The sequence below is a fragment of the Ailuropoda melanoleuca genome, chromosome 7 (genome assembly GCF_002007445.2).
Source record: "Ailuropoda melanoleuca isolate Jingjing chromosome 7, ASM200744v2, whole genome shotgun sequence".
NCBI lineage: Eukaryota > Metazoa > Chordata > Mammalia > Carnivora > Ursidae > Ailuropoda > Ailuropoda melanoleuca.
Window position 1 is genome coordinate 136,631,851 of NC_048224.1, and position 27,765 is coordinate 136,659,615.

At 38.5% G+C, this 27,765-nt stretch overlaps 1 protein-coding gene across 2 annotated transcripts in view; it reads right to left on the reverse strand.

The window, feature by feature from the left end:
- Positions 1 to 27,765, reverse strand: part of FAM155A (family with sequence similarity 155 member A) — a 648,035-nt gene that overhangs the window by 557,311 nt on the left and 62,959 nt on the right. The window lies entirely within an intron of this gene.

Here is a 27,765-nt window from a genome sequence, read left to right on the forward strand (position 1 = left end):
CCTACGGGAGAAATAGCAATTTGGAGGAGACAAAGAGCAGCATTATGGAAAGCTTCACGTTCTGGATTTCATTCCCTCAAGAGATACTATTGAAAGTTATTTGAACAGTAAGGAGAGTAAGAGATCTGTAAAGATGCAGGCGAGAACAATGAAAAACTCTGAATTTTGTCTGATAGATAGTAAGGAGTTCTTGTAGATATAAACACTTGTACCTTTTGTTACTCACGAAGTGTCTCTTTCAATAATTTTGACCTACACCTTAGGTCGGTGTATGCTGAAGCACACATACACACTCTCTGGTGTAAGGGAGGATGAGGATGATGGCGAGGAACAATGTCAGTTGCCTGGTGGGGAACCATGGAGGTCTCCGAGCAGAAGCATGAACGATGCTTGTGGATTTTGTAAGACTCCATCTCATGCCAAAGAGTCAGTGGGTTCAGAAGAAATAGCAAGCTGCAAGGTCAGGACACTTATCTGCAACGATCTTTTAAGGATGCTCCATTATCCTGGTAGAAATGGCTAGAGGAAACGGGGCAGTGCGTGCTTCTGGTGTCTTGCACGTGAACCTGGTTCTCGTGAGTCCAGATCCATATTCCAACTAGTCTCGGGGACTGCCTGCCACACTAGGTACTAATCCCAGCCCTTCCACGTTCGCAGAAGCCATCGGCCAACACTATCTGTGCTCTCTCGGTCCTGCAAGCTCAGCACCTCCATCCACCCTCTCCGTTTGGTGCCTCAATGAGCTACCTTCAATGGCATTGACTTTTGCCCCTCTCTTTGAGACTTCATTACTTGGGATTGCTGATCTCCTCCCAGAGGATCTGTCACTCTTCCCAGAGTGTCTTTTGCTCAGCCCTATTGCCCCTTTCCCCCGCTGTGTCCTGCAGGGAATGTGGAAGCTCTCCAGATACCACCATGTTCTGTAGCTCATGTAAAGCCAGAGCAGGTTACAGTAATAACTTCTCTGTCATCTTCAACATTCTGGAGTGTGAACTATCTACCTTGTAATAATCTGTAATTCTATTAAAATACCAAACTATTTCCCATTCCAATCAGCAACTATTCATGACTAAGACATATGAAATAAATACAGTTATCAATAGAACACTAATATATTTTTTAATTTTAAAAGGAAAATAATTTTCATACCTTTTAAACACAGCAGGTAAAGAAAATAATTTAAGTAAAATGCTAATTTTCGTAGTAACTGTTTATAATTCCTGCCCTTGAAATTGCATCCTGTCGCCATCTTCCAGGTAATGAACAGGGAGGGTCACTATGAGGTTATATCTTCAGCAGACACAATTAGTTCTTATATTTTCTTGCTTTCCTAAGATACAGATTATGGCAAAAGAGAGATCGATACAGACTGTGCAACACTGGCAAATCTTTCCATATATGATTGGGTTTAGTTGTTCTTACTAATTGTTAGGAGTTGAATTGCCCCCTGCCAAGAAAAAAAAGAAAAGTGTGGAATTTCTACCCCTAGTCCTTCAGATTGTGACCTGATTTGGAAGAAGGATCATTGCAAACTTAATGTCAAGATGAGGTCATCCTGGAGTAGGGTGGGTCCCTAATTCAATACGACTGTAGAAGGCCATTGTAAAGACACAGACACACAGGAGATGACATGTGAAGACGGAGGGCTGAAATGATGTGTCTTATCTGCAAGGCAAGGTAAGCATGGGGCTGACCAGAGGCTGGGACGGAGCCTGAGCAGACTCTCCCTCGAAAGCCTGTGAAAATACCAACTGCCGCAAACAACTTGATTTTGGACTTCTAGCTTCAGAATTTTAAGACAATAAATGTCTGTTCTTTTAAGACATCTAATTTATGGCATTTTGTTACAGCAGTGCAAGGAAACTAATACCTGATTCAATATAGCTGATAAAAGGAGGTTCAACAGAGCAAAAAGGAAGTTCCATCGTAGAAGCAAACCAAGTATGCTAGCCTCTCAGCCTTTATCTCAAATATACACACACGCGCGCACACATGCATGCCCGCATGTGTGAATGTAGTCATTGCACCAGGGTAAATTTCTCACCCTTTTCAAATAGATATGTTTGATTTTCACAACGTGGAACATAGATAGCAAACGGAACTATGGACACCCTGAGGAGGAGACTCATTCTCTGGATCAAGTAAGAATATTTTAAGTCAGTGTGATGCTTGTTGGGCAAGAGAAAAGGTGAGCAAGAGAAGGGAGACTCTGCTGAGAAGGAGAAAGGGGTCCCATACCCCCTCCAGGCCCTGGAAAGACCCAGTTTATGTCTGTTCTTCTAACTTAATCGATAAGTTTCCTCTTCCACTCTCAAAAACATCCCGGTTTGAGAATGAATTACATTTTGACATAACAACAGTCTAGAAATACAATTTCTAGTTCTTCTTTGTACCCTAACTACTCTTATCTTCAGTAAGTCACTGAGGATCCTTTGTAACATGGGAATTGGGATATTATGTCTTTTCTCCCAAGGTCAGCCGTGAGATAAAAATGACATGAGAAATGTGAACATGCTTTCAAAGTTAGAAATATTATTCAAATGCCAGACGTTTTTACCACAATCCCAGCAAAGCATGAGCACGCAGTTACAGGGGGCTGTTTCTGAAATGTGTGTCCTTCCTCAGCTTCTATGAGTTACTACGCTTTCTCCTGGCGGCCACGGCAATGTGCTCTGGACCTAACGCCTCTGCACTAGCAGTCACCCCCAGCTTTCTCTAATTAAGGAGAAAGGCAGAAGGCAGCTAACATTTATTCAAAGCCTACAGCCTTATAAGCACCGAGCAAGGCACTTAACATATATTAAAGCAATAAATGCTGTTATTTATTAAACTTTTGTTAGGAATCAGGCACTGTGCTAAGCCGCTTGCATAGATTAGAATACTTACTGCTCATCACCCGTATTTGAAATAGTTACAATAACCCTTACTATAAACAAAGAAGTGGAGGTCCAACGCAGAAAGCAGTGATATTTCTGAACACGAGTTCAGACTCCAAGTGTCTGATTTCAGGGACAGTTCTGTTCTTTGAGTTAAGTGACCTTGAACAAATCACTCCGCATTCCTGTCCTCTCTACTCATCTGACAACCGGCACAATCACAGTGCCTCCTGAATAGGGTTATTATGAGGAGTAAATGAGTTAATACATGTAAACGTTTAAAAAGTGCCTCGTACATAGGAAGTGCTGTGTAAGTGACAGACATAGCTAATTACTGTCATAATTAATATCGTCGTCACCATCATCATCATCTTTCTGTATCCAAGGGCACACAGCCAGTAGGTGACAGATTCAAATTAGGTATTTTGAGCACTGACCCGCTTATCCAGTCAACAGTTATTTATTTAGTGTGAGCTACGGTGCCAAGAATAAAATGATGGGCTGGACTGGATGTTCTGTACGTAGCTACTGGATTTACTTTCGAAGGGCTCACATTCTTTCAAAGAAAAGTTTTAAGCTAATTGTTGTGATAGTTGGAAATGAAGGGTGCCTATAGGAGCACATAGTAGTGCACATGGCCCCATTCTAGGAAAGTCTCGTAAGTCTGTATCTGAAAGTTGACTCAGAACTTAACCATACAATGGGTGGGGAAAGAATGCAGATGAAGGTCTTAAAATTGGAGACTGAATGGGGAATGGAAAGTTTTGTGTGCCTGAACAGCAGGTTTTGAGATTAGTTAGAGAAAAACCAAAAAGCAGAGACAGGAGTCAGATGAAGAAAGTCTCACAGAGTGGTGGCGGTCAGGGGCTGGGGAAAGAGGGGAGGGGGAGGGGGAGCTGTCTACATGCTTCGGAGTTGCAGTTTCGTAAGGGATTGTGAAGAAGTTTTAGAGATCAGTTACCCAACAGTGTGAATATACTTGTCAATACAGAACTATAAACTTAAAATGGCTAGGAAGGTAAATTTTAGGTTACGTGGGGTTTTTGTAACCACAATTAAAAATAAAATAATAAAAAAGAAAGTTATATAGTTTCTTAAGGAACTGGATTTTATCTGTGTGGCAATGAGAAGACTGATTGATTATGAGGTTTTGAGAGAGAGAACTGAGACAAGCAAAATAATTACAGAATTTCCGACCTCCAGATATCAGCCTCAGAGGATGCTGCAAAGAATAACAAGAAGCACATCTGTTTTGATAATTTCTTTAAAATTCACAGGCATCATATTTCAACCTAAACAAAGAAAAATGAATTAATCATTTTCTGGCACCCAACATATCATTTGAAACCATTTTATACACTTCATAAATCTCCTAAACATAATACAAGAGGAATGATTAAAATGGGAAAATCAATATCTACACAAATAAGAAATATCCAGTTAAAGTGCTCTTCTTTCTCCCCCAAGAATTAGTCACCAGTCAGACCTCGAGGGGTAAAAATAGCAACTCCAGTAAATTAAGTATCACTGGATGCTATCCTCCATATAATGTCCACTTATAGCCTTAAAATAGTTATTTAGTTGGCCTATTATTATTTTCTTCAGACTAAATCACTGGTTCTCAAATTGTGTACTTTCAGAACATCTGGGATCCTATACTAAAGTTTTCCATACCGAAATGAAAAAAAAAAACAAAAAACAAAAAACAAAAAACGGCAGGACTTCCTGATTCACTGGGGAGAAAAATAGTCGATGAGATTGTTTCCATTTTAAGCTTCCCTCAAATCTATTTGTTAAGGCTCTGTGGCCTATTTCTGCATGTTTGAAACACACAACATTAATAAGAAAAGCAGCAAACAGGTATTACTAGAAAACGTAGAGATGCAGAATGATTTCTGTCAGTGACTTGTGTACTTGTAGTTGTATAAAGAAATATAATATACATATTCTACTAGTACAATTCCTACTATTTTGTACCACTGCATTAATACACTGATAGTACACTAAATTATATAAATACCAGACTAGCAGGTGTCTAGCCACCTGGATGAGTTTCCCACCAAAGGCCAACAGATCTACCTTACCTGATCACAACCTGCCCCCCTCCTCTGGCACCCCATCCTAAGCATGTTACCTATCACTTTCTTCCTCGTACTTCACACTGCACGTTTACACAGATGTGATAGTCTCAGCAATCGAATCTTCTTGGTTTGGTCTTTGAACCCTTCTGTTCCATGACCTCCAGGAAAGCTTGCCAGGCAGCATACAGTGAGGTACCATAACCTCAAGGAAGAGCTCCCCCGTGGTAACCTCTTTGTTTCCTGCTCCCCCTTCTTTCAGCCAGGGTGGAAATACTATGAACATATTAGGAGAGGAAACAGATAGCTAGATATTGCAATACCATTAGGTCAAGCCTTATTGTATGTACACACACACACACACACACAATATCTGTAAACATCTATATCTGGGTATCTGTGTCTGTATCTATATCTACGTATCTATGTCTATTTATATCTATGCATATAGAGAGAGCTAGAAGAGAGACAAAGATTTTGACATCAATATGTGTTAAAGTACTCTAATGAAGGGACTATCTCATCTAAGTGACAGTAATATAAGAAAAATCAAGAAAGGAAAAACCAAGTACATTTGACTTCTTAAAACCAGCACCCAAAAATTACTGTGATTATGTCAAAATGACCATTCTGTATTGTCAAACATCTAAAGCCTAACAGCTCATACTGAGAAGTCTCTTCTATCACAAAAATACTCATCAGATGACCAAGATCAGTACAATCAGTGGAAATAGTGCAAACACCCAGGGACAGCCTGGGACGTATTTTAGTGGAGTTTACAATTTTTCCAGCAAAACATTCTCTGTGCTAAGGTCAACTATATGATATCAAGTCAAGCCCTTTGAAGAGCTATGTTTGATTAGTAATTTCCCAGCCATTGGACTGAAGGAACCAGTACAGATTATAAAGTGATTTATATCACAATTCGGGAGTAGCTTATACATGGAAGACATCTAGCCCCTGCTTTTCGAGTCCCTGCAAATTACTGTCCTGTAAAGTAAGCGCCCTCTAAAGCAAGCGCTGTTCCTCACCCACTGAAAGAGACGTCTAGCAGGTACAACTGTCGCTGCACTGAATGAGACTTACCACCGCAGGGAAAAAAATATGCAGCTAGGACTAGAATACCACAGACACCCCATCACTACACGTGCAGGCAGCTCAGCAGAAGGATAGTGAAATCACAATTTTCTGCATTTTCCAGCTTTGTGGTATTCATCTCAATTTATGGATTTTCACTGCACCACAAATGTTTAACAAGCCATAAATACCCATTTCTAAAATGCTGGGTATCATTAGAATATGTGCTGAATAAATACAGTCCAACGGGGTTTCTAAATTTCTCCCTAAAATATTTATCTAACAACAAAATTCCAAGGTGAGTTTCTTGTTGATGTGCACGGAACAGGATAGCCTGGTTATGTAAGTAACGGCACAGTGAAGTGCCATCTTCTCTCGATTAGTTCCTAGAGCTTAGCACAGAAGCTTGCAAGCCTACTTACATAATATTTACCTACTTAGTTCCAACTATATGTGTATGTATATAAATGTGTATGTTTCTGCCTATATATACACATACAAATGGTTACACTATTTAAGGACAGATTTTAAAATGAGAATAGGCTTAAAAATGAGGATAGACTTAAAAATGAAATTGAATGGTCTCTCACAAGACCCTCTGGTAAATAGAATTCCTGACTATTTATATTCATAATAAATGAAAATAGATGATTTGGTTGCATCATTTATAAAACCGGCCTCACTGAATAGTCCTGAAACATCATCTTAGTTTATTTAAGCGTACTAAATTAATAAATGTTTAAACTAATGAATATTATCTAGATTTGGGGGCTTGAGGGGAATGAAATATTTAAAGCACACCTATTATTAAGCCTTTATAAATATTTGAGGAACATATTATGTCTATGACAAATCATATCCTTTAGGGTCCAATCAACTAGCTGTTTTAAATTCCTCTTTATCTAGGTCACATTAGCCTCTTCTTAAAAATAGCTATATATTAGCTGGGTTTTTTTCTTTGTTCACTGTAAAAATAAAAAACATAAAGAAGAGAGCAATCGTCCATAATAGCTCCATCAGAGGCCACCAGGAGTTACGTATGATGATTCTCCTTCACCCTCAGTTACGAAATGACGTGGATGTAGCTGCACATAGAGGTGTAGCTACGATGAGTTTTTTTGCAGTCCCACCCTTTCTACCAGGCGGGGACTGTGGCTAATGACCACCTGAGAACCTTGGTCAGTGTCACCTCACAGAGGGCAGTGTTAGTAAAATGAATCTGGATCATTCCTAGCAATCAAGTGAATAAAATAGACACCTTTCATATTCGACACCAAACTAACGCAAACAATGGCTCAGCAGATGTGTTAGAAATGCTGCTTTGAAAAAGACTAAGTTGGAGATAACAACACCCAAACATTATCTTTTTTAAATCAAGTGAAAATCAGACATAAAGAAAACATTTGACTAGGTCACTAAAAATTAATTTTCTTTCCAGTGAAACTGTACTAAAAACAGAACGAAATGCAGCTCTATTAGCCTTAACAGCAACAGGAGAAATACACACTGAAATCTGCCATCAATTCATTGTCTCAAATATCGGCTGGGTTAATGATATGTATAAGACTTAGGCAGATGGATTAAGTGTTAAACAGAATATTTTAGAATTGTGATCAGCCTATGAGAAGATTTATATCTGTATACGTACAAGTCAGAAATCTCATATAACAAACATACTGATACTTCGTGTTAGAGCAGCAAAGAGCGCCGATTCAATTTAAAACACAAGACAAACTCCGTTAAAATAAACTGATGGAATCCAACTTCTAAGCTGCTGATTGTCATATATCGATTTCATGAATTCAGTTCAAAAGAGTCATGGAAAGGCACAGAATGTGTACTTCCACCCCATGCTTTGTTTTAATGAGCATCTGATCCATGAAAAGAATCAATGAAAAGCTACAGAAATGAAAGCAAATTAATTTTTGCTGCCATATCACAGGAAGAGCTCAAAAGCAACTCAGAGTTGTTTTTTACAATTTTATTTTATATTATGGCTAAAGGAAGCAGGCAACTGACAACAGAAAGAATTAGAAATTGGGGTGTGGGGGCAAAAGCATAAAAGAATCAGAGGGAAAAATCCAAAGGAGAGGGGCAACCATAAAGAGAGACTCAGGTGCAGAAAATGATGCAGAAATACCCCGGGTGTGCTTCTGTCACAAAGAAACAAAATAAATGTGTACATGTGCACAAAAACAGAGAAAAAATTAACATGGAAATGCACACCACATGACCTTCTAAGGTAGTTTTTCGTTAGTTAAAGTCACACTGTGCTTTGTGAGTGGGTGCATAAATGGTTTGGGGCTTCCTGTTACTTGCCTCCAAGGTGGGATGAATGAATTCAAGGGCCAGGATTCCCTGCCCCTGCTCTATGTCCAAGTGTGGCTGGGCAGTGGACGCAGACTCCAGCCCTGTGTTAGTGTTCTATGGCAATAACCGTTATTATATGCTATTCTAGTGTCCTGAAATGCTCCACAACAATTTATAATGTTTAGTTTCATGGTCCACATCAGAATATTCTATGGTCACATGTCCATATATCAATTAGGGGACAAGGGCATTCCTTCTGAGAAGAAACCTGGAATCACATTTGTACCTTAAAGTTAGGGAGACTGTATGAACGATCACATGCTTTCATGTAATAGTGTAAGAGTTGTATGGATGCTAATATATATATATATATATACATATGTGTGTGTACACAGTTGACCTTTGAACACCATAGGGTCCTTTACATGCAGATTTTTTGACAGTACAGCACTGTAAATGTATTTTCCCTTCTTTATGATTTCCTCAATAATACTCTTTTCCCTATCTTAGTTTAGTGTAAGAATACAGTATATAATGCATATAATATACAAAACATGTGTTACTCAACTGTTCATGTTATCAGTAAGGCTCCTGGTCAGTAGTCAGCTGTTAGTAGTTAAGTTTACAGGGAGGCAAATTTACATGCAGATTTTCAACTACACCGGGGATCAGCACCTATATATCCTATATATCCTCATAACGCCATTTATAATACACATTTTCTCTGTTTGTTATCTTACCCTACTCTAGAACATACCTTAAGACATTGCTAAATCTTTACAGAGCATTTTTCTCTTTCTATGTTTCTATGTAAGAAGAGATCCATTTAAAGAATGGGGAGACCTTTATAAAGAAAGAGATATGGAGAAAGCAAGGACACCCAGGAATCGTCACTAGGAGGTCATCCCAGCAAATACTCACAGGGGCCTACAAAAAGCAGGAGCAACAGGGAGTAAGACTGACCTGAATGCAAATCTCAGCTCCTCGCTTGAGTCCCGTGTCCCTGAACAAGTCATTGCAATGTTTGAACCTCAGTTTCCATATCTGGAAATGAAGTCCATGAAACTGCCTTTTAGGATTCATTCCAGAATAAAATGAAACATTCCATCTACAGTGCTTAGAACAGTATCTGGCCTATCGTGAGCACTCAATACATGGATCATGGTTTATTTCTAAACTTAGGCCCTAATATGCTAAATACTGTATAATTGTGGCAAATTTTTCGACTACTCTGATTCGTGGCTTTTCTTCTGCAAAGTGAACATAAACATACCTACCTATAACTGGAGCTCCACTGCAGGAGTAGGGATATCCTATGAAAATAGCATAACATGAAGGAGCACAATAAGTAATACTATACAGTAGTTTCAAAAACACTTAGGATACAAACAGAATCATTGAGCCTTATTTCTTTCTACTAATAGAGATCTCCAGAAAACATTATTAAGAACAGGGTTGGACAATTCGAACCATACTCTGAATAAGTTCTCCTCTATCTTCAACACCTAATAAACAAGTAGAAGAAAATGAAATCTAATCTTTTTTGGAAATAGGAGGATCAATTCTTAAAATTCACACTACCAATAAAATTGAGGGAAAAAAGTAACTGATTGGTAGATACAGAAAATTCGTCAGAGTTAAGAAATAGAGTGTGTTTTTTTTTTTTAAGAACTGTTTCATTAACCTTAATTAAACTGGTCAGTCCCCCTTAGATCAATGGCTGTGCGTGGACACAGCTATGTCCAGCTTCTGAGCCTAAAATGTAGTGGGGCTGTGGTTACTACTTAAAAAATTTCATCAATGTAGACCCTCCAAATATCTAAACTTCAAAATCGACTTTAGTTTTTCCTATAATTATGATAGTCTCCAACAGCAGCCAGAGTTATCCAAGACATTCTCTTGATTATTTCTGTTGTTGGGAGCTACCTGAAATTCAGGGGCCATCATGTGAGGTCTCATGACCCATTCAGCTTGCATTGTGAGTATCGATGAGGGCCAAGGTCGACCATATATGTGATACAGCTGCTGTACGCCTAAAGTTTTAAAGGTCAAAGAGTTATTTAACATTATTCATGCATAGTAAATTATCCACAAATATACAGAATAGTAATTCTAGTTCACCAATCAAGAAGATCCCTACATCTTCAGGAAAGATATTTTTCATAATTATTATAACTGGGCTTTAACTTCTGAAACCGACTTCAAAGTATCATGGTCTCACAGGTAAATAATACAGAATCTCTTATCCAATGATCCTCCTAATTGCTTTCAAGCCATTACCCAATTATTTTCCTCAAAAAGTGCAGGGTTTACCAGTCACCTGTCTGAGAGCTGCCTACTGTAATTAGGAAGATATGTTAATGGCTGGGGTGAAGTCTCAATAGGACTATTGTAAAAGGTCTTCAGACTACTTTGTTCTCTCTGACTTTGAGGAGTCAATTAAATCTCCAATGACCTAAACTGTCATTTTTTTCTTCCTTCTTTAAAGAATTTCCTTTTCATTGTGTCTTCTTTGCTTCTGGCAATTCTTTTGTTGCATTCTTGGTTTTGGCCTAAATTTTCCTTGACCTTTCAAGGTCCTTGCAGTCATTTGTCTTTTTCCTTCTGAGGAAGAAGGGAATCTGCATTTAACATCTTACCGAAAATCACTTGACCTGCATTTTTTTTTTCCCCAAAGGGTCATAAAATAATTTCATTTGAAAATGTACTTATAGGGGCACCTGGGTGGTGCAGTCTGTTGAATGTCCAACCCTTAGTTTCACCTTTGGTCATGATCTCAGGGTCATGAGGTGGAGCCCTGCCACAGGCTCCAAGATCGGGGGAGTCTGCTTGAGATTCTCTCTCTCCCACTGCCCTTCCCCGCTCATTCTCTCTCTCTCTCTCTCTCTCTCAAATAAATCTTTTTTTTTTAAAAGAAAATGTACTTACAATGCATGCAATATTTTATCTTACAGTTTAGATTTATACTGTTAGTGATCAAAAAATCTTATCAAATTACAAAACTAAAACAACTTTTAACTTTACTTTTTGGATATTTCCAAATCCCAAATTTCCAGACTGGTTTGAGATTGTATTTTAATATAAAGTTTTTATTAGTATATGATAAGTATTTGAATTAAGATTTTTTAAATGTTTTGCAATTGAACATATAAATTTTAGATCTATAAATTATGGTTGTAATTAATATATAACACTTAATATAAAACACTTAATGACTATCAAATAGATCGGAGGACATCACACCTACCTATTTATCTATCTCCCTAAATATATATATATATATATATATATATATACTCAACCTGAAATATAAGTTCAGTGAAGCATTTGAGGAGTTATATAAAATGTTATGTGAAAAAAAAAAGTCTTATTAACAAAGCAGGAAACATATCATCAGCAAAGGATAAATTAATCTGAAATTTGCAGCCTCGTTCACAGTGGCCTTTCCTAAACTATATTGAATAAAAAAAGAAACTCTTCAGTGAAATGATGGTAGGAAACACAGTAATTAGATTTCTTCTTGGGTCAAGGTGTTACATACTAGCCCATTATAATAAAAGCTCTGAAAAGCTTGGATCCTATGTAAGAGAAACACGTTAACAACCCTGAAAGCAGTGTTCTATGGAACACATTTTTAAAATGCAGTATTTGAAAATTATAAGCAAACCCTCTACCATTCGTGATTGTTTCCAGTTAAAATTTAATGTTAAGATTTTATGGAACAGAAAATTTCAGGATAGATCTTTATTACCTATTCCATTAAAAAGAGCTTTCTTATATCTTATATTTGCTTTATTTAATGAACATTAAGTAAGTATCTAGAATGTACTTTACTAAGCACAAGTAATTTAGGATGAATAATTCACTGTTCTTACTTTCAAAGAGCTCAACTGCATCAAAGAATAAAGTGAAAGTACTGGTTCTTAATTCAGGTAAACAGTATATTGACTATGTGTCTACAGAAGTTATTGACTTGTGATATGCATTTTATTCAGATCTTTGACATATTCCAGTTTGGTCATATATTACAATATATGATAAATCACAGATCAGGATTATAGATCATACTCATGGAATAAGCTAGGTAAAAAATGTTGAGGGGCACCTGGGTGGCTTAGTCAGTTGAGTGTCCAACTCTTGGGTTAGGTTCAGGTCATGATCTCAGGATCCTGAGACCACCCTGAGTCAGGCTCAGCACTCAGCAGGTAATCTGCTTGAGACTCTCTCTCTCCCTTTCCCTCTGCCCTTCCCACCCCCTCTTTAAAATAAATAAATAAATAAGAATCTTATAAAATAATCTCAGGGGATTGATATTTTCTTCTTGTTCTAATCATGTATCTCCATTTCTGCACAAATTTTCTAAAACAAAACAAAAAATTATCCTACAAAAATTTTCTCCTTTATTTAATAAAAGCATGTTTGCATGTTTGTGTTTTAAGTTTTGGTTTCCTTGTCATTTAAAAATAACAAGAAATATCACTATTTTGTATGAGTTTAAGAACAACAAGAGATGTAAAGGTCATTTTCTGTGTTCAGTCCTGCTAAAGACAGTTTTTTTCCCCTTCAATGATCAATTTCAAGTATTTTTAAGAGTTCATTATTAAATTAATTACTTAATTAAGTCAGCCTGTTATGCTTCTATTCATCAACCATTCATTGAGTATCTACTATTCTACAGACACTGAGCTGAGCTAGAATATTTACCCCCTAATGAATGCGAGAAGAGCAGCCACTTAATTCTATCACTTCTCTTGACAGTTTAATGTACCGAAGAAGGCTTGTTGCAGAAGCAGGAATTCTGAGTTAATCTAAATGTGTGTATTTTTCTTTATGTGAGCACGTGTGTTACAGAGCCCCAATTTTGTATGTCATGACATACATTTTGCAAATGGTTTGCAAATCCTTGTGGCGGCTTCTTATTAGGGAGCTCTCAACTGATTCAGTGGACTTTTAATCAGGAGGAAAATCAAGACCATAAGAAATCACCACCGGATTCCAAAGCAGCTTGAACACTTGATTTTATTGTGGCATTTCTCTCCAAATTAGGAGGACAAAACCCTTAAAAAATATATAGTCACAGATTTTACAGAAATTCTATGTTCAGTTCACTATTCCTGACTAGATGAACTACTTTGGACAGACTACAACCTCTCTGAGTCTAAATTTTCCAGCAGTACAATGGAGTTAAAAATATAGCCGACCTAACACACAGTATACCCCTTTGGTTGTGACATTCCCCATTGTTTACTAATTCATCCAACAGACATTTATTGAATTCCTGTTGTGTGTAAGGCTTGCTGCTGGGCAGTGGGGATGGGAGTGTTGGGAAAACAGTCCTGTCTCTGCACCCATGCAGTCAAGGGGAACAGATCACTATTAAATTAGCCATGCTCTGAAGAAGCCAAAAATTTCCTTCAAGGACCAGGCAAAAATCCCAATTTTTAGGGACCTTCCTCTTTGTCTTAGGGGTGAGGAGCGATCTTTGCTCCCCGATATCTCCACATTCTGCATACACCTAGTACACTACGTCTCAGAGACTACATCATACTGGAGTTATCGATGTGAATTCCTATGCTTCCCATTGGGTTATCATGTCATTTGGGGGAGAAAACAAGTTTTTACTCTAAGCTAGACAACATGTTGGATGCTCTAACGTGTTATCCCGCTTACTCTTTATAACAATATGAGAAAGCACTTCCACCATTTCAAAGACAAGGGAACACGTTTGGGGAGGCTGAGTCTATCTCAGGTGAGTTAGAAAGTGACTGAGCAGGTTGGTCGTGAGGCACCTGGCCTGGAACAGCTCACTGGTGATATCTTAGTAACACTGACACAGTAAAACTGTCCTAAAGTGACAGTTGACCTTGTTTTTCTCACATGCACAGCTCGCTGGGCTCGGCAGCCAGAGGGAAGAAGGAAGTGCCATGGCCCATCAGCTGTAGCTTCCGAAAGCAGTCAGGAGAGAACCAAACAAATGTACAAATTGACCTAAATCTGGTGCAAAGCCTTTTGTGTTTAAATCATTATTATCAGTAGAAACCCAGAGCTTGAGCAAATCAGCAGAATGAAAGGCAACAGAGGGCAGCGATGAGCTGTTTCGGCCCTGGAGCCAGACAGGGTGTGGGTTCTAGTTCTGCCGCTGTCCCTCCCCAGCTGAGAGAGCCTCTGTCCCTCTGTTCCTCCTCGGTAAGGGATCAAACCTACGTCAGAGGGTGGCAGTGAGCATCAAGGAAAAAGTGCCCATAAACGGTTCTGGCACATGGTAATAAGCTTTTAGCAATGACAGTAACATAGTCATTAACAGGTAAAGAACTGGTCACAGGTTCACAGGAGCATTATATCCTGATAAGTACCATCACCAAGAGTAGTCAAGCCGATGCGCAATCTCTTAAAGCGCCTCACAGCTTCGTTTACTAATCCATTTATTACCTGAATTTCACGAGCATTGTTTGAGGACCCACTGTGTACCAGGAACCATGACAGATCTTAGGGATACAAAGTTGAGTAAGAAACAGTTTTTTCAGGACATAATAGAAGCAAAAATGTGAGCGCATATTTGAAAAATGTTTGAAATGTGCTTTGATGTAAGTGCTGAAATAAAAAAAAAAAATCCAGATTCAGTGGTAGTCCAATAAAAATAGTTAATATTTACTGAGGCCTTTCTGTTTGTGGCAATTTGTCTAACACTTCAAATGTTTCTTGGGCAACAATCACAGCATCCTTCCAAAAAAAGATATTATTATTGTGCCCATTTTAAAGGTAAGGAAACTAAGGTTAAAAGACAATGTCAAATTCACCCTTGCCACACAGCTAGTAACTGGTGCAGCCGGAAATCTGCCTCCTGAGCTCTGTCACTGTTTGGAGAAGAGCAGTGAAGAAAGACAGACGCCCCCACCGGTGCCTGTCAAGGACAGAACTTTAATTTTATGTGTGTAATAGGAAAGGAAGCAAAAGAGACCTTAAAGAAACTGGAGAAAATATATTTCAAAAAACTCGTCACATTTTATATAGATTTTATGTAATAGACTGCTATAAGCTGGTAAACATATTTTTACAACATATTTCCCAAAAATGGTCCTCACGCCTGTGAATGACATAGTGCTTACTTTTTATCTTGCTCAAATTCTCTGTTCACTTGTTTGCTGGTGAATTAAGAATGTAATTTAATAAAATAGACGCAAATTGCACATTCTGAGTTTTAAAGAATTGACTCCAAATCCCAAAATGAAGGAGACCTAGATAAATGAAAGAACTTGCTACAAACACCCAGGGCTTGTGGGGTGGCTGAATGTCTAACATAAACAGGATGAACTGGGACACCTGGCTGCCAAGCTCCCCTGCAAACCTCGGCTGTGGGAACAGAAACACAGGATTCGGAACAAAGGAAACATCTGTCTCCCTCTGTTCCTCGGTGTTTGCCATGTTTGGGGAGCGTCATGTTTAAATCTGGGCACCACATTTTAGGAAGGAACTTAATTAGAGTGTGCCCAGAGGAGGAGAATCAGGAAAGTAGGAAGTGAAAGTGATACGGTGTGAGGAGTGGTTGGAGGAAACAGGAACACAGGACCTGGGGGGCCCAATACTCAGGAAGGGGTGTGACCGCCCAGTTCACACCTCGAACACCTGAAGGAAGAGAGTCCACCCCTGGGATGACTCCTGAATGCAGGCCCACGAACCCACGGCTGGACGTTTGATAAAAGCAGACTTGAAGTTTGGGTTAAGGCAGGAAAGGGGCATCTTAGTGGGGGAGTGAACTCCCTATTTCTAGAAGGGTTTAAGCAAAAATTTTCTGTATGGACAGGAGATGGAGGCCATAAACGCTAAAATCCTTCCCAGCTGTTGCTCAATGCTCTTCTTCCTCCTGCCTCTCGCTGTCCAGCATGTGCACCTCTGGCCAGCATCCTGCTCTTGGGGAGTTTTATTCAACAGCCAATGGCTCTCAACAGCTTCAGATCTCACTCTCCAACTATCACCTCCTAAATCTATATTTTTTTATCCACAAACTCTGATTTTTCTAGTACCAAATATTTTTTACTAAAAAAAGTGTTACTATTTAACTGTTCCTAATCTTTTTTTATAAAGATTTTATTTATTTATTTATTTGAGAGAGAGAGAGAGAGACAGAGACAGAGAGCATGAGCAGGGGGCAAGGGCAGGGGCAGAGGCAGAGGGAGAAGCAGACTCCCCACTGAGCAGGGAGCCCGATGTGGGGCTCCATCCCAGGACCCTGAGATCAGGACTTGAGCAGAAGGCAGATGCTTAACCGACTGAGCCATCCAGGCGCCCCTTAACTGTTCCTAAACTTAAAGCCTCTATAGTCAGTATGTCATCAAGTTCTTTCTTTCTTAGGTTGATAAGATTTGTATGAACACCATTATTTCATATTTAGAATATTTTGGCTGAATTACTACAGAAAGAAACAATATTTTCACAGCTCTGGTTTTTCATACATAAATCTCACGGACCTTCTTTGCATATCTCTGCTCTACATTCCGTCATCTCATCATATTGATCTAAATGAGGATAAACATCTTCACACCAGCATTGTTACAGAATTAATTCAGATATGTGAGTTTGTGATTTCTTCTTAGGCAATTTCAACCCTGCCAATTGTTGTTCTGAACTAGAAAAGTCCATCTCTGATAACACCTTCATAACTACACGTGCAATGGCATCATATCTTCAAGCAATTTTCTTTTTTTGTTTTTTTAAAGATTTATTTACTTGTTTTAGAGAGAGAAAGCATGAACAGGAGGGACAGAGGGAGACGGAGAGAGAGAAGCTCCCATCTGGGGACCCTGAGATCATGACCTGAGCCAAAACCAAGAGTTGGGCACTCAGCCAGGCGCCCCTCTTCAAGTAAATTTCATTTCCATATTTCATTGAGGGAATACATAGTTACAGACCAGAGACTTCATAATCTCTGATTCACATATATAATAATATTACTCCAAATCACATTTAGTGGCTTTCAAACATTGGTTATGTTTTCACGTGCCTTTCTGATTATAACAAGCAGAGGGAAGGAGTCATGTCCTAATTCTCTCCCTGGACACGCTCATCCCTTCTCACATTCTCTCAGCCAAACCATTCATAGTTGGTGAAAGAACACTGATTCTGTGCATGCCAAAAGCTAGCTCTCTACTACTCTGCCTTTCAGACTAGGTTTTACATTGGCATTTTCATACAGTAAGCTGAGATCTCCAGTGATTTAATTAGTCCTGTCAAGCTGTCTTTTGAATTTCTTCTCTTAATCTCTTTTCACCTTCTCCTAAAACCTCAAGTAACTTCCTTCGTCTTAGGAAGCAAATACTAACAATTCAAAATTTCCTTTCCATGTCATTGTGAGACCTTGAAGTTGGACACCCTCTGCTATAAAATTTAAAGATGATTCAAGGTCTTAAGATCTCTGGCAAACAAAGTTGTATTTATTAAAATGAATACCAAATTTTTTTTTAATTTTCATACAAAATGTGCTAGTATTACTTTGTTCTCTGTATCCAAAACATATCTTTTTTTACCCTAAATTCACAATTGTTGTTGCTGCTGTGGTTATTGGAGCAACGTTTTGTCTTTGGTGCTCCTTTATACAAATTGTTTTTCTTAAATTTGAAAACTTCTGGCAGTTAGTCAATCTGAGGCTTTACTTACTTACAATCTTTAACTATTTATATTTTGCTTGCTTTCTTCATTTTTTGCCTCTTAATTTCCATATCTTCTACTCCCACCCATCTAAATACTTTAACTTTCATTCAAGTTTTTTCTTTCTTTTTTTTTTTTTTTTAAAGATTTTACTTATTTGAGAGACAGAGAGAGAGCACAAGGAGGGGGGAGAGGGAGAAACAGGCTCCCCACTGAGCAGGGCGCCTGATGTGGGATTTGATTCCAGGACCGTGGGATCATGACCTGAGCCAAAGGCAGATGCCTAACCAACTGAGCCACCCAGGTGCTCCTATTCAAGTTTTCTTCTATTGTTCAAAGTTGGCTTACTCCAACACCACCATCTAGCACAATTTTTCCCTGCCTTAGAGGATAGTCCTGACTCTAGTTTCAAGTTCCTGATCTACAACAAGAGAGTGGTAAAAATGATAGTTATTTCTCAGAATAGTGACAAGTATCAAATGAGTTCATGTATTTGAAAAGAGTATAAATTTCTGAAAAGCAAAGCACTATGTAAGGATGGCTCTACAAAACCATTTTACATGGGCCCCAAACTGACATTAAAAGCCTCATGTGGAAAGACATCCTTGTTCATGGATTGGAAGGGTTAATATTGTTAAAATACCCACACTATCTCAAGCCATCTAGATTCAAAGCAATTCCAATGGCATTCTACACAGACATAGAACAAGCAGTCCTAAATCTGTATGGAACCTCAAAAGTCCTCAAATAACCTCAAGCATGTTTGGGAAAGAACAAACTGACAACAGTATACTTCCTGATTTCAAATTAGGTTTACAAAGCTACAGTAATCAAAACAGTACGGTACTGGCATAAAACAGACACATAGATTAATAGAACAGAACTGAGAGCTCAGAGATAAAACCATGCATATGTGGTCACGTAATATTTGACCAGGGAGCCAAGAACAATCATTGAAGAAAGGGAAGTCTTTTCAAGAAATGGTGTAGGGAAAACCAGACAGTCACATGCAAAAGAATGAAACTGGAGCCCTACCTACACTAATCACAAAATTAGCTGAAATTGGTTTAAGGATTCAAATACTAAGACCTAAACCCAAAAAACTCATGGAAGAAAACATAGGAAAAAATCTCCTTGACACTGGGCTTGGCAATGATTAGGTATGACACCAAAAGCATGAGTAACAAAAGCAAAAATCATTCTAAGTGGGACTACATCAAACTCAAAAGCTTCCACATAGCAAAAATAAATAAATAAATAAAATAAAAAATAAAATAAAAAATTTAAAAAATAATAAAAATGTAACCCATGGAAAGGGAGAAATTATTTGCAAATCAGATGTCTGATAAGGGCTAATATACAAAATATATGAAGAATTCATACAACACAACAGCAAAAAACAAATAATCCAACTGAAAAAACAAAGGACATGAATAGACATTTTTCCAAAGAAGACACAGAAATAGTGAACAAGTACATAAAAAGGTACTCAACACGACTCATCATTAAAGAAATGCAAATCAAAGCCATGAGGAGCCTTCGCTTTGCACCTGTTAGGACGGCTATTATCGAAAAGACCAGAGATAAATTCTGGTGAAGAGATGGGGAAAAGAGAACACTGTGCACTGTTGGCAGGAATGTAACCTGATATAGTCACTATGGTAGACAGTATGGAGGTTCCTCAAAAAATTAAAACAGACCTAGCATATGATCTGGCAATTCCATCTCTGTGTATTTAACGAAAGGAAATAAAATTACTCTCTCATTGAGATAGCTGCCAATGTTTACTGCAGCATTACTCACAATAGCCAAGATATGGAAAAAATATAAATGTCCAATGACAGATATGGATACAGAAAAAAAAATGTGAGATACATAGATATAGATATAGATATAAACAGAATATTATTCAGCCATAATAAAGAAGGAAATCCTGCCACTGGCAACAACATTGATGAACCTTGAGAGCACTGTGTTAGGTGAAATATATCAGACAAAGAAAGATACTGTATGACCTCCTTTTATGTGGAATCTGAGAAAGCCAAACTCATAGACACAAAGAGTGGACTGCAAGTTGCCAGAGGCTGGGGGTGGAGGAAAGGAGATGTTCCTCAAAGGATACAAACTTCCAGTTATAAGATGAATACACATTCTGGAGATCTAATGTACAGCAGGTGACTACAGTTAGCACTTTCTTGCATAATTGAAAATTCCTAAGAGGGTAGATCTTAAATGTTCTCACCATAACAACAACAACAACAACAAAAATGGTAATTCTATGAAGTGAAGGATGCTAACTAAACCTCATTGTGGTAATCATTTTGCAGTATGTGAGTATATCAAATCATCACAGTGTATACCTCAAACTTATTATTATATGTCAATTATATCTACATAAAGCTGGGGGGGGGACCCTCTTTTGCAAAGCCTTCAATGATAAGATGTGAGTTCTTAGATTATGAAGAACAGGTTTCTACTCATCTTTATGTTCCCAGCATTTAGTATATTGCCCATCACAATTTAGATGTCCATTAACTGAATTACTTAACCAATACCTGCTATGTATTTTATCAGTTATATGAACTAGAACTAGCAAAAATGTTAAATAGTTATCAAATTTATGGTGGATTTGCAGCTTACTTTTTACTTGTGCTACTATCACAAATTTCTTCTTATGCAAGGGGAAAATAAACAGTATTATCTATGCCAATATTATTATACAAAAAATCTAAATCAATTTGTATATTTTTGGAACCAGAGATGTCTCTACAAAAAAGAAACCTTTCCCACATTAATCACTCTAATCTAAATCAAAGTGCTATATGGGAGTATAAATACCTGAAGCAGAGACTGGATGACCCAAGCCTTAAGAGATTTAAAAATCAACATCCAGGTGAAAAAACAGCCTGGGTAATTATTTTTAATCTGATCTACATGGATCTGTACAGATCTTGAATTCAGATCACCCCCAACCTCCACATGTAAACTCTGTCTCTTTCCTAACTCCAGGTGCTACTTGAGTTTGTCCACGTCTGTTCCCATCACTAATAATATTACACGTTTGAATTGTGTTTTAAGAGTGTGATGTTTGGTCTGATCACTTAAAATTTAGCAACAACTCCTGTTAATTGACAGAGGCAGAAATTTTCCAGTTGACCAGACCGTGTCAGAAGCCTACCCCACCCTTCAGCTCTTCCTTACAGCACTTCATCTGGAAGTCTAATTTCTAGTTTGATGCCTCTAAAAGCTCTGTCCTCTGATTTTAATTATTTATTGAATTGAATGTTGCCTTCATTGACCGTAATCATTATGTGGACAATTAAGTATATACGTTTTCTTCATTATAATATCCTCAGTATCTGGTTCAGTAAAATTTGTTGAATAAATAAATAAACCAAACAACTGATTAATCTATGGTCATGTTTCTGATTATTTTTCTGCATGATCCTGACTCCTGTGAACCAAACACTGGGATTTCTTTTTGTTTGTTTACTCCCTGGCAGATGATGAAAATTATAGAGAAGGCCAAGTTACATTTCTGTGCACCAATTTTATAGGAAATCTTATGAAAACCCCTTCGCTCTTAGAAGTACTCCGACTCCCTCCTCCCCAGGGCTCAGTGACAGAGCTGAGCTCCCAGGAGACCAGCAGGTCATAAAGAGTCAATTCCATGCTACCCCTCCCCTCAGTCAAGGTGAGGGACTGAGAGAGCTCTCTGCCTGAGAGCCTTAAACAGATGAGATCTGCAGATGGTATGTGAGATGACAAGCTACACGGGACAGCAGGAAACCTGCACACATTAGGCTTTCCAAATTTTCTTCGGTTTTAGAAAAGATTTTCATGAAGACATGGCCTACACAACTATTACCCTGTTTTACTCAAGTGATGTATCTCAAACAAAAATTATGATTTTGAGAAACCAAAACAGGAGAGGCAGCTATGGAAACTGCATGTTGCTAGTGACCAGTGAGACGGAAAATGTCTCACGCCGTTGTACAAAAGCAGCACCAATCCAGAAGAGCCATTCCTACTGTCGGTTTATGAAGATTTTCCTCAGTAAATCATTGACTCTCAGTTTTCTTTACAAAAAACAGAAAACTCAGGTTGTATAAAAGTGTCACAGGGGAACCAGTTGAAGGCTTACTCTGATCAATATTTAAAATGACATTGGTAAGAAGCATTGCTCCATTGAGATGCAAAGAAGTGCCTATAGTAACTGTTCCCCTGAACAAACTTGCTAATGGTTTTATTCTGATGATGGCGGTCCTCAAAACCTACAGAAGCCAAGAATAATGTTCCTGGATGGACCTCCAGAGACTCTAGGACCTGACAGGATACAGATGGTACTCAAGCTGGCATAATGTGGGGAGGGTTTTTGTACTAAGGGACAGTTGTGGGCAGGACGTAGGGACATCATAAGGGGTAGTGTAGAATCCAGGGGCTAGTGGATCCTAGCTTTTCCCACAACCAATACCCAAACAGACAGCAAGCAGGAAGGGGAGGGTGAGAAGGAGAGAAAGTTTCAGTGGGAACTCCTTTGGAAGATCAAAGGCCTGTTGAGAACCCAGAAGACAAGACAACATCCAGAAGAGAATTAAGGTCAGACTCTAACCACAGGCTCCTCCCTCTCTCATCTTCTCCTGAAGAAGCCACTCTCCGGCCCAAATGGTGAGGGGACCTCATTAAGATACAGCTGAGAGTAGCTGGGATGGGCCCACCCCCCACAGCAGAGCAGACAGAGGCAGAGAATAGATCTGGTAGGACAACAGATGTCTGCTGTATCTGTCATCTTCCTTTTGGGATAAGAACACTGGACTCCAGGGAGACTAACAAAGCTACTGAGTAAAGAGATACCCTAGAGCCTTAATATAATGACTTTACACAATTAATCCATCTCCTCCTCTATGCTTACTACTGACCTACAACAAAAATCTCCTGAGCCTTAAGCTATTACATACATACATCGTCTATCATTTCTTTATTATTATATTAAGCTCTCATCACTATTTGTTACTGAGGAGTAAAATTTCTTTGAAGGCATTCTATCATATAGCCATAACAGAAAATATTCTTATGCTGATGAGAAATCCATACATATGCATACACACCAATTATTTTGGCCAATCTGAAACTCTAGCCTTACATTTTTCCAGTAATAGCTACATATGGCAGAAAATATTATCATCACAATTACATGAATGAGAATGTCTAAGTAAGTGGGCTTATTCAAAGATACAAACTTCATTAGATGCTCAAAAGCTTTGCAAATTCTCATGAGTTAAGCCCTGATTATGCTCTTTGTTCCCTCTCTGATTCACAGTTTATATGTCTTTAATTTTACAAAAAAAGATACCAGACCTAATGTTATGTGGCTCATGGTAAAGGAATTAAAAGTATTGCCAATGTTTGTATGTCTTAGGAGTTCTTGGAAACGGGGTTCAGAGCTATGTGGCTCTGCCTACCTTCCTATAACTACTGTTATCATTTATTCTATGAATTTGTAAGTAAAATAAACTATTCCTAAAGTTGTCTATTTAAAAAAAATTACTACCAGAAACCTCTTGAAAACTAACATATAGATAGAGCTTATGGACTAAGGAATAAAACCACTTTTCTCTGAACACTCTACTGTGGGTGCTTCAGTTAATCAAATATTCCTAGGTGATATCATTCATTCTTTTAGACCCAGTGGTTTCATCCATTGCCGCGATTCATGAAACTTGAATTCATATTTATATTCCTATCTCCAGGCTAGGTGTGCATCTGCCACAGCTGTGGTCACTAACCATGCCACGGCCATCCTAACGCCAGCATGCCCATGACTCTATGCTACATATTTAGTTTGCCCAGTGGAACCACCAATGAAAATGTGGGTCCATCTGAACTTTGGTGCCATCCATAACATTTAAACCACTTCCGCCTTCCACGTTGGAATCCTGCCAATTCTGCCTCCTTATGCTTCTGTTTTCCTCCACTCCATCACCACCATCCTAGCTGATCGTCATTATTTCTCAACTGCAACAGTCTCCTAATTATCATCTCAGTTGCTAAATTTGCCCCATCAATCTACTGTCCGGATAGGGGCCCCAGTGCTAGTTCTTAAATGCCAGCCTGATGACGATGTTTCCCGTTTTCCATATTTGTATTTGAGCCATTCCATGCCTTGGCCTCGTCTCTCTCTGCTCTCTCTCCACAGCTGAGTCTTGTGGGAAGAATGCACTTCTCTGCATGCGTTACCATCACTATCTTCCTGCCTGAAATAGCTCCTCCTCTTTCTTCATATGGTAGCCCCTACTTGAATTTCCACATCCACTCCCATCCTTTCTGAGATTTCATGTGATTCCACAGCTCCGCACAATCACGGTTATGACTCAGCACTGCTCCACCTGCAATATCACCCACTACAAGGGGAGATCCAGCGGCCAAGGGCTTATCTTGGGGACCTCAGTATCTAATATGGTGACTGGGACATACCCGCCAACCAATGGTTGCATGGTTTTGTTTCGGTTTGGTTTTGTCTTCTAAGGAAAGCATTTTGTCAAGTTGTCGAAGGACAGGGAGAGTTGGAAAGTTGGTGAAGAAAAATTCAGAAATGTATGATAATTATTTAAAATGCTGTCCCGGAGGTTGGTGATAACAGAAAACAAATGTGTTTAGCCTGGTTAAGTTCCTGGAACCTTAATTAGATTGAAGAGAAACCTAAGTGTCTGTCACAAATGGTATTGGGATTGGAGCGAAGAAACAGGGCTGACAGAGGGGCTCTGGTCCCACCGCACTGCTCCCTCGGGTTCCAGGGGAGAGAATCAGAGCCTCATGTGAGCTGGACGAAGAGCAGAAGTTAGGAACTGTTGTGAAACAAAAGGAAGAAATTGTGTGTGTGTGTGTGTGTGTGTGTGTGTGTGTGTGTGCGCGCGCGCACCCTACAATACCAATGGAAGTCTGCACTGTCCACCCTAGAATCGCTTCTGCTGTAAGAACTGTTCCAACACATGAGTTACAGTGTGAACTTAGAGTCAATGCCATCTCAGTGTTTTTACCAAATAAAACGGTAGACCCAATATCATGCAAAACGCTATCTGGAATGTTTCACTCAACCTATTTTTATAATTTCCCCAAACTACATGAGTTGACAGCAAGCACAGAGCAAGTAATTCCTGATTCTACTTCTATTAAGAACTAGGTTTATGTCAAGGTTTTAGTATTAGCACTTTTTAAATCTCAACTTTAAAGTTTCTGCCGTTAACGAGTCACAAGTTTGAATCAGTCTTAGTTATTCTAAATCAATTTCTACTGTAATTTTAGGTTATAAAGTCTCTCCCACCTACATAGCCTATTATAAATTCTGGTATCCAGACATAAATAAACCCACCTCAGCCTAACTTACTTTCTCTAGTCTATAAATTGACAATGAATCATTACACTTTTTTTTAATGTTAGTCTTTAAAACTTGTCTGAAATTTTCTGAAAAAAAAAAAGAAAATATATAAGCCTGAATGTGAATTTCATTAACTCATCCTAGTCCCTCTTATTTTCAAGCATGGGAACTAATCCCTAAACTGTCCCCAACAGGGGAGAGAATCTTCACTGTTTCCAAATATGTCCAGAAAGAAGAGTCAAATATCTTCGTTAAGTAAATCATTCCCACAGTTGATATTTAACTGACAGCCGATCTGTGGGAAGGAAATGCAGTGTGCAGCAGCATACCCCTGATTTCTTGGTGTGTGCCGACGGAGATGAGAACAGCTGCCTCTTACCCTCTCATTCGCTCTGAAAGTTCTTGGGTATGTCACTCCTTCGGGTTTTTTTTTTAACCCAATCAAAACTGTGTTTGTTTTCCTGTGAGCTTCTGGCCTCTCTCCTCTTGAATCACTGCTGTGTCCTTCTTTACCCTGAACTGTTTTAACTATTAGACTCCAGAAATGGACAGAGACACAGGGGTTCTGATCATCCTGATTATAACAAGAAAAATCTTTTGTTCTCTATTCCGAATGCCATGCAGTTTTTCTAATATTAAATACTTAACACGAAATATGCCAATATATTTTAAGACCATTTTTTCAAAACTCCCTTCATTCACCAAAACAAAACAAACAAAAACCACACACACACATCAAAAACAAAAACAAAAAACCCTACTGAAATCTGAGATGTATTGCCAGTTTCAACAAGTATTCTTGGAACTTACGTAATTGGATTTTAAAAAATCTTACTGTCCCTATTTTCTACCTATGGGACATTAGGAACAATGGCATCCCCATCACAGATCATTGTAAGAATTTAACGTCCTGTAAAGCAAACTTCTATCACAAAGGAAGCACCGAATAATTACTGTACTTACACTCTTTGAGTTATATTTTGAACGCTTATACAGTATATTCATGCCTAAAGCTATGTTTCAATTGAACCAAATAATTGGTGTAAGTTCTTAAACAGTAGGGAAGAAATCTGTCCAAACAGGTTCTTCTAACAGTGAAGAGACAAGAATATCTCCAGATCCATCTACTCCCAGTCGCCTTATCTCTGGAGAGCTTTAACAATGAGAGCAAAAAGAAAAAAAAAAAAAAAACTAAGAAGACAAAGTGAATACACGCACTCATTTCACAAGGTATTTATTTGCATATACAAATAATTGCAAAAACAGAGTGCATGCTAGGTAAAACAGACAAAAATTAGCCAAGGTAATGTTAGACCCACACAGCTGCAAATTTTACTCAGAACACAAGGGTAATTAGAAACTGTGCCTGTGTTTCTAGATAAAATAAACTACAGTCGAGCAATATATAGGTCAATCTAATTTGCTCATTCTCAGGCCAAAAATAAAAAAATAAGAAATCAGTACACATCTTGTGAAAGCAGGAAAAAAGCTACTGATCTAGGGAAGGAGGGAAAAGGTGTTAACAAGGCCCCTTTAAATGCAGTTTGCCCTGTCAGGGACCTTTGTGTAGAAACCACACATCAGCACAGAGATGGAAAGTCTCACTGAAATGACCAGTCCATCCCTCCGGGTTAGCTCAGCCTCCGTGGGCCACACATCCCTAGCCTTTTACCAGGTTGAGGCGTACAAAGATGGAAGAAAGGGCCTTTACGTTTTTCTGTATAAAGTCATTCTTCTCAAACTCCATATTCCGAAGGTAGAAGGCTCTGTTCTTTTACGACTTCCACCTATCCCTTTATCTTAGCATAATGCTGAACACACAGTGATTACCGCGGCTATTATCCCTAATAACACCACAGCCCACAGAGCACTTTACATTGTGCAATTCGTAGACCCAAATTACCCCCAGCTAATAATGAACGAAGGCTTAACATACATTTTCAGGATTCCACTGACTATAACATTCTGAGAAAAAACATTATCTTCTCCAACTTTCCTCACCGTGGTCCTGTGCTGAGTCAGTACAAGTGAGCAAAATTCTCCTACACTGTAGAACATTGTTTGTTCTTTCTCTCCTCCTCCCCCTTCTTCTGGAGTCTTAAAACCCATCTTGTTTCTCACCAGACCGATTGCCGCCAGACCCAAAAGTATATCACTATAGTATATTTGTATCTCATTATACTTCTATGCAAGCATTTTTTTAAATATCACATATTGATAGTTAAATCATTTTTTATCAAAACATGTTTTGATGTTAATGTAAGGTAATCTTTGTGTGTGATAATTATATAGACTAATAATTCTCCTTAAATAAATTTCCCTTTTCAGATTAAAGTCATGATTATTGGGGGATCGAGCCCCACCTCAGGCTCCTCGGCTGGGAGCCTGCTTCTTCATCTCCCACTCC